The following is a 7014-nucleotide window of genomic DNA, read 5'->3' as shown; positions in this document are numbered from 1 at the left end:
TCCAGAGCAATCCCCCAGCAAATGGTATTAGTGGGTATGAGTAACACTTCCGTTCTTAAAAAACCAACATCAGTGACAACTCATGACATGTTACAGAGTAATTGCATATTTGTTGTGGATCAAAACCCTTAGTATGAACCAAGAGTAAGACATGACATTTAAAAATCACTCTTTTACTAGAGAGCACTCTATCTGCAAAGTCAAGCTACTCAAGGTAAGTGGCAAGTTGGCGTTCTGACGTGTTCCCTGGTGATTTGTGTTGAGATGTGACTTAGTCCCAATCTTAGTCACCTTAACCCAATACATGAGCTACCATTGGTACAAAATCTTCAGCATTATCTGTTTCCACTGTGAGGAGACCTACTAGGAAAACAGTATCACTAGCAGAGAGGACAGATGTTCTTGGTGGCCTTCACTCTTTCCTCCTTGATATTGGAACACAGATGTTGCTCAGAGGGAATGCAGCCAACCCTGGCACATCCCTAGGGGTTAGATCACAATCGAGCTCAACATGGCAAGGATATCAAGATGGACTTCCAGCTTGAATTGCAAATACACCGGCCAAGTTTCCTAGTCTCTTTACTGACACATAAGGAAAACTGCTGGCCTGATTTTGAAAAAGATAATGTGTTTCCTGATGAAAAGAGACAAATGCAGGAAGACAGCCCACTGGCGCCTCTCTTCTCCTTTCTTTCGGATCTGCGGCAGCCACATTGTGACCATGAGGTGACTGTTACACAGATGAAAAGCCAACCAGAGTGAAATAAAAATAAGAGTCTGAATACTGGAGAAGGCGATGGAAACCCACTCCAGTACTCTTGCCTGGAAAATCCCATGGGCGGAGGAGCCTGGTGGGCTACAGTCCATGGGGTCGCTAGGAGCTGGACACGACTGAGTGACTTCACTTTCACTTTTCACTTTCATGCATTGGAGAAGGAAATGGCAACCCACTCCAGTATTCTTGCCTGGAGAATCCCAGGGATGGGGGAGACTGGTGGGCTGCCGTCTGTAGGGCCGCAGAGAGTCGGACACAACAGAAACAACTTAGCAGCAGCAGCAGCAGCTGAATATTGAATGACATGGATGATCATCTGAGCCATCTCTGTACATGTACATGCTTGCCTCTGTCCAGCCTTTTTATGCTGAGACAGAGGTATATTATCTAGTTTATTAAATTTATATTTTTATTATGCTTCTTATTATTCATTTAGATTGTCTATTATGAGCAGCTAAGAATATTCCTAATTGATGAAGAATTTTGGAGAGCAATATGCATTTAATATCACGAAAAATAAGATAATTCCCTATAACTTAGAAAAAGATTTTGCCTGGGTTAACAATCTTGTGTTAATAATGAACTTTGTTCTGTCTCAGGCACCTTTTCAACCCAAATCCTACTGACCACATACTTCCTGGTTTCTCTGAAGTATGTCAGAGTCTCAGGACTTAATGCTTACTTAGGAACCACATTGAGGACTTCCCTCCACTCATTTTTAACTTAATGATTGAACAGGCCACTATTTTGGAACATTCTATCACACAGTAGCGCAGAAAGCACAGTCCATAATGCCAGGGCACGGACCAAGGCTTCACCATTTGTAGTTTCTCAGAATCCGCGTCTCCCTTTTATTCCTTTTCCTACCATCGTTTCTCACCTCCCCTTAACTCCATCATGTTCCCAACACCCCCCGAACCTGCTTCCCTGAAGGCCACCAAGGCCCTGCCAGTCAATCTCAAGGTCTTCACTCCTCCCCACTCCCAGGTCTACATTAAGCGCTCATCGTGGGGTCCACTGAAGTCCAGCCTCGTTCCTGGAACCTGCCCCTTCGCCTCGTGGCCTCAGAGTGCTGGTCCCTGCTCAGGGCTTTGGACACTCCTCTTCATCAGACGCGACCAAACCCAGCAGCAGACCCCCGGTCACCTCTCCCTGGCTGGACGGCTTTGCATGAGTCATCTAAGCACTCTCAGCTTTAACGCGATTAGCCAGTGAAACAGCTGCTCCAAGTCTCCAGAAGAGGCAAATCTGGGGGCAACTGCCCAGCCCACATCCCCTCCTCTGAGACCCGCTCCCACCATTGGCTTTGACAACCATGTGAGTGCTGCATGACCCTAGTGAACAGATCACTGGACTGATGGGGACTGCCCAAGGACAGCAACACGTTGGCTGCTCAGTGACCAAATGTGAATTTTTTTTCCCTAGAAACCCGAGCAAAGAGGCCCAGAGAACATGGTTTCACGGTGGGAGCAGGAATTGAAAAGTGCGGATGCCGGGCTGGACAGCCATCCTTCCCAGGAGCACAGCAATGAGCGATCAGACACCTGCAGCCGCTGAGATGAGGCGCAGGAGCAGATGGACAGACGGGACAGGCCGCCTGCGGGACGGGTCTCGTCCCAACGCCCCCGTCTTCCCGAGTTCCCTGGATCCAGCTGTTTTTGGGTTCTAGGAGATATTCTTGAGTAGAGTCCACCCCCTTATCGTTTGTACTAACTCGCTTCTATTTGATCCTTTCAACTATAAAGCCTTGACCAGCAGAGAGTCCCATGTAGGCATGATGAAGACAGATAGCTAGGATACCTATTTTCAATTCAGCAAAAGGTCTGCCGCCCTTGTGAAGCTTCTTCAGCGTTGCATCGGCTCCCGGAAGAACCCATAAAGCACTTTCTGAGTGGTCATCATGGGTTCAGCCTTGATGGGCCTGGTTGGGCTTGCTAAAGTGGAGAAGGGGAATGACTACAGCCACAAAAAGCCCATCACGCAGATGGAGGCAAAGTGTAGGGGAAGGGTGGAGTCACGGGACAGACTGAGAAGAGTTGTCATTTTGGACACACATTTCCTCTCCTTCGAGAACTCGGAACTCTTTCTTAAAGAGAACGCATCCCATCTGACTGCAGGAGAGCGCATTCTTACACACCACCCTGCAGCAGGTGGGTGGGCACAGGGACCCCTCGGTGGCCAATCCCGGCCCACTGTATTCTCCGCGTCACTGTGATTGGCTGAGAGGTGGGCTTCTCAGCCGTGTAACCCGGCTGGACCAATCAGAATCTCCCCTCCGGTTTTGCTAAGGGAACACTTGGGGGAATGATATTTTTCTCTAGATCATAAGCCATGAAGAGTGCAAAATGAGAGCTGTTAGGGGCAATCTTAGCCTCCGTGTGGAGAGCTCTGGACAAAGAACGTGTCCCAGAGGAAGAGACGGGATCACAGAGAAGGAGAGGGTTAGGGAGTCTAGATGACATCAACTGGACTCCTGAATCCAGCTATACCCGAAGCCGTTCCCAACCCTTGCTCAGTTATAAGGAAACAATATATCTCCTTTTCTTTTCTTATACTGGCTTGATTTAAATGTATATTACTTGCAAAACAAAAACAAACATACTGACAATGAAAGGTAAGGAAGCGAGGTGGAAGTAGGCTTGGACAGGATGAGTGGTCTTTGAGGAAAGCCTTCAGGGAAGTTTGCCTTGTGGTGGTAAGTAGGTTCTCCCGAGTTGTCGGTAAGAGATGCTGTAACCCAGCTTCAGTCTGAATCTTCCGTTGATGGGCTGAGGGGTTCTGCGCCCATCCTTTCCTTTAACTGTGAGAAGTGAAAGTCACTCAGTCTCATCCGACTCTTTGTGACCCCATGGACTGTAGCCTGCCAGGCTCCTCTGTCCATGGAATTCTTCAGGCAAAGAATACTGGAGTGGGTAGCTGTTCTCTTCCGCAGGGGATCTTGCCAACCCAGGAATCTCCTGCATTGCAGTTTGAAGTGAAATGTTGTTTCTTCCCATCAAATGTGATACCTTTAGACAAAAGAGGCTGTTAGTCTTGGAGAGGGCCGCTTCCATTACCCTCAGAATATGTTCTCTTCCCGCTTTCTTCTGCGGGCTCTGCCCCTGTCCCTGAGTTCCTAGATGCAAACTAGAGTGCCAGGCGTGGAGCAGTAACATCCGGGATTATTTCAACAGCACAGTTCAGTATAACTGACCACCCTCCAGAGCTTGCACCTTTGCTAAAGCAAGCAGCACATCCGAACAGAAAAAGTGCAAAGAGAGCTAAGAAAGCATTAGAGAACTTGATTCCAGTGATTTTTTTAAAAACCGGGCTGGAGGGACTTCCCTGGTGGTCCAGGGGTTACAAAATCCATCTCCCAATGCAGGGGACGTGGGTTTGATCCCCGGTCCGGGAAATAAGACCCCACCTGCCAGAGGCAGCTAAGCCCATGCACTGCAAAGCACAGCCAAAATAAATAAAGTTCAAAAATAATAATAAAATAAATAATAAAAATAAAAATAATTTTAAATAATAAATAATATCATAAAATAATAATATAGTATAAATAATAAATAATAATAAAATAATTTTAAATAATAAATAATATTATAAAGTAATAATATAATGTATATTATAGTATTAATAATTAATAATAAAAATAAAACTGGGCTGGAGAAAAGAGCGTGTGTCCACGAGTAGAAGACCGAGAGTAAAGGGGGAAGATGGTGCAGAGAGCAGGGAAGCAGGAGGAGAAACGGGAGGAGGAGGCAGCACAAGCAGGAAGAGGAAGCTAAGAAGCACGTGGAGAGATGAGGAGGAAAGAATACAAACCTCCTCTGGGGCCTCCATAGACAGGGACAGCCACATCATTTATGGGGCCCAGTACCCACGCCAGTATTCTTGCCTGAAGAACCCCGGGACAGAGAAGCCTGGCAGGCTACAGTCCATGGGCTCACAAAGAGTTGGACATGACTGAGGCAACTTAGCACGCACGTGCAAAGCCCAAGTGCGGAGCTGCAAGCAGGTATGGTCGGGATGCGGGGGGGGGGGGGGGGCGTTCCTGGAGAAAGAGAACGAGCCATGGCTTTCTTGACATCAGAGAAGCCATTTTGACCTAAGCCATTTTGTGATCTAAGCCGGCCCAGTGCTTGCCCTTGAACAGGTCTCAGCAATCAAGGATCTTATGGGAAGTGAGGGAGTGAGGGAAGGACAAGCTGTCAGGAAACAACAGTTGAGCAATAACACAGAGTTCTAGTTCCTCTTCAGGTGAGACAGATAAGTAAATAGAGATCTGCAATGATATGATACCTGTCCTTGCATTCTATAGGAACTAAGCCCTCCTCTCTATGGGAGGAAAGAAGGATGATGTTGACCCTCCTTGCTTCATTCAACTAAAGGACTCTCTGTCACCCTTTAGCCAAATGCTATGCTAAATTTTCCTCTGCCCAACCTCCTTCATGAATATGCACATACCCTTTTGCTTAAAACTTCCCCAGTGTTGCTGTTTGGGGAGACCCTACTTTGGGGAAGATCCCAGGTATTATTCTTACCTGCTGCAAGTAATAAATCCTTCCTTCCCCTATCTTTGACTTGGTTGTGCCCATTGGCTCAACACCCACCAACAAGCGAACCCAGTTTTCAGGTAACAGAGTCCCCTTGTTCAGAGCTTACTAAGAGTTTCACGACGGTGACATCCTGGGTCCTGTGACTGTGCGGTTGCTTGCCATGAGGCTGGCGCTGTCTGCAGAGCAAGAACTAGATCAGGGTTTTCACGGGATGTTCTGTAAGTCTCAGATGTTCCCGGAACAAAAGGTTCCTTCATCTCCTATCTGGGAAGCAGAGCACAAACCTCATTCATTTTTCTTTTTTCTCAGTTGGGGTATAGTTGCTTTACACTGTGTGGTAGTTTTTGCTTTACCACGAATATGTATGAATGTATATGTACATACAGTCCCTGCCTGAGAGGGTGTGGAGGAAAGGGGGCTCTCCAACACTGCTGACGGGAAAGTAAACTGCTGCAGCCACTATGGAGAACAGTATGGAGGGTCTTTAAAAAACTAAAAATAGGACTACCATGTGACCCAACAATCCCAGTCCTGGGCATATATCCAGAGAAAACCATAATTGAAAAAGACACATGTCAGGCTTCCCTGGTGGTCTAGCCGTTAAGAGTCAGCCTGCCAACGTAGGGAACACAAGTTTGATTCCCAGTTTGGGAAGATTCCACATGCCTCGGAGGAACTAAGCCTGTGCGTTCCTGAAGCCCCCGCCCGAGCTCCACAAGAGAAGCCACTGCAGGGAGAAGCCCGCACACACTGAGGAGGAGCCTCACCTGTCTCAACTAGAGAGACTCTGGCAACAGCAATGAAGACCCTGAGCCACCAAGACTAAATAAGCAAACCTGAAAAACAAACAAACGTGCACCCCAGTGTTCACTGCAGCGCTATTTCCAACAGCCAGGACATGGAAGCAACCTGGATGTCCATCGACAGATGAGTGGACAAGCCCTGTTCTGAAAGATCCCCTACTCACATGAACACCTCCAAGAAGTCCTGTGGAGAAGAAGCTTCTGTGACTTCATTTAAGCTAGCGTTGACCATGGAAACACTGTCCCTCTTATATCCATGGTAACATCCCACAGAACCCATTTTGCAAAATGCTTGAGGCGCTAGATGACCTTGAGGTTCCCTGAGGTCACCCACAGCAGCCCTTCCCAGCCTGAGATTTGATTAGCTGTGCTTGGCCTTGAGGTGACAGCCACTTCCTTGTGCTAGACTGGGTGGCAAGGGGAGGGGCAAAAGAGGGGGCAGGAGGAGCTCCCAGAGTTTACTGGGGCTGCAAAACCTGTAGGAGGTTCTCCAAGATGAGCCATCCATTCCCCTGAACTCCCCTCCAGCAGACACAGAAAAGCCTTTGCTTTAATCTAAATGTACTCAAAATGTTCCCACTTCATGAATGCCTAATGTCCCTGGAAACTTTTCAAAGGGAATTTGGCTACTATGTGTGAGACAGGGACTCCATGGCTCTGGTAAATAAGTACTGATACAAAGTTTGTAGGAGCCTTGCAATGGCAGATCATTGTATCCAGAGTGTATCATTGCTTGCCTGGGCAGAGTTATACCCAGAAGTCTGTATTTCCAGCAGCTTTTACCAGGAACCCAAGAACTCCTCAAATTTAAACCATTATCCTTGACAGAAAGTGGGAAAAAAAAAAAAAAAGAAAGTCACCCAGTCACGTCCAGCTCTTGGTGATCCCAAGA

At 47.3% G+C, this 7014-nt stretch overlaps 1 long non-coding RNA gene across 1 annotated transcript; it reads right to left on the bottom strand.

Annotated features, from left to right (window-relative positions):
- Positions 1-3693: 3693 nt before the first annotated feature.
- LOC122687320 lies at positions 3694-6436 on the bottom strand. The gene is made up of 3 exons (XR_006339096.1): positions 6287-6436; positions 5426-5583; positions 3694-3783 (listed from the first exon to the last, which is right to left on the bottom strand). It is a non-coding gene; the product is annotated as an uncharacterized LOC122687320 (long non-coding RNA).
- Between the last annotated feature and the right edge of the window lie 578 nt (positions 6437-7014).

Source organism: Cervus elaphus, chromosome 31 (assembly GCF_910594005.1).
Source record: "Cervus elaphus chromosome 31, mCerEla1.1, whole genome shotgun sequence".
Lineage (NCBI taxonomy): Eukaryota > Metazoa > Chordata > Mammalia > Artiodactyla > Cervidae > Cervus > Cervus elaphus.
Note: the sequence above shows the minus strand (reverse complement) of the source record. Positions and strands in the feature narration are given on the sequence as shown.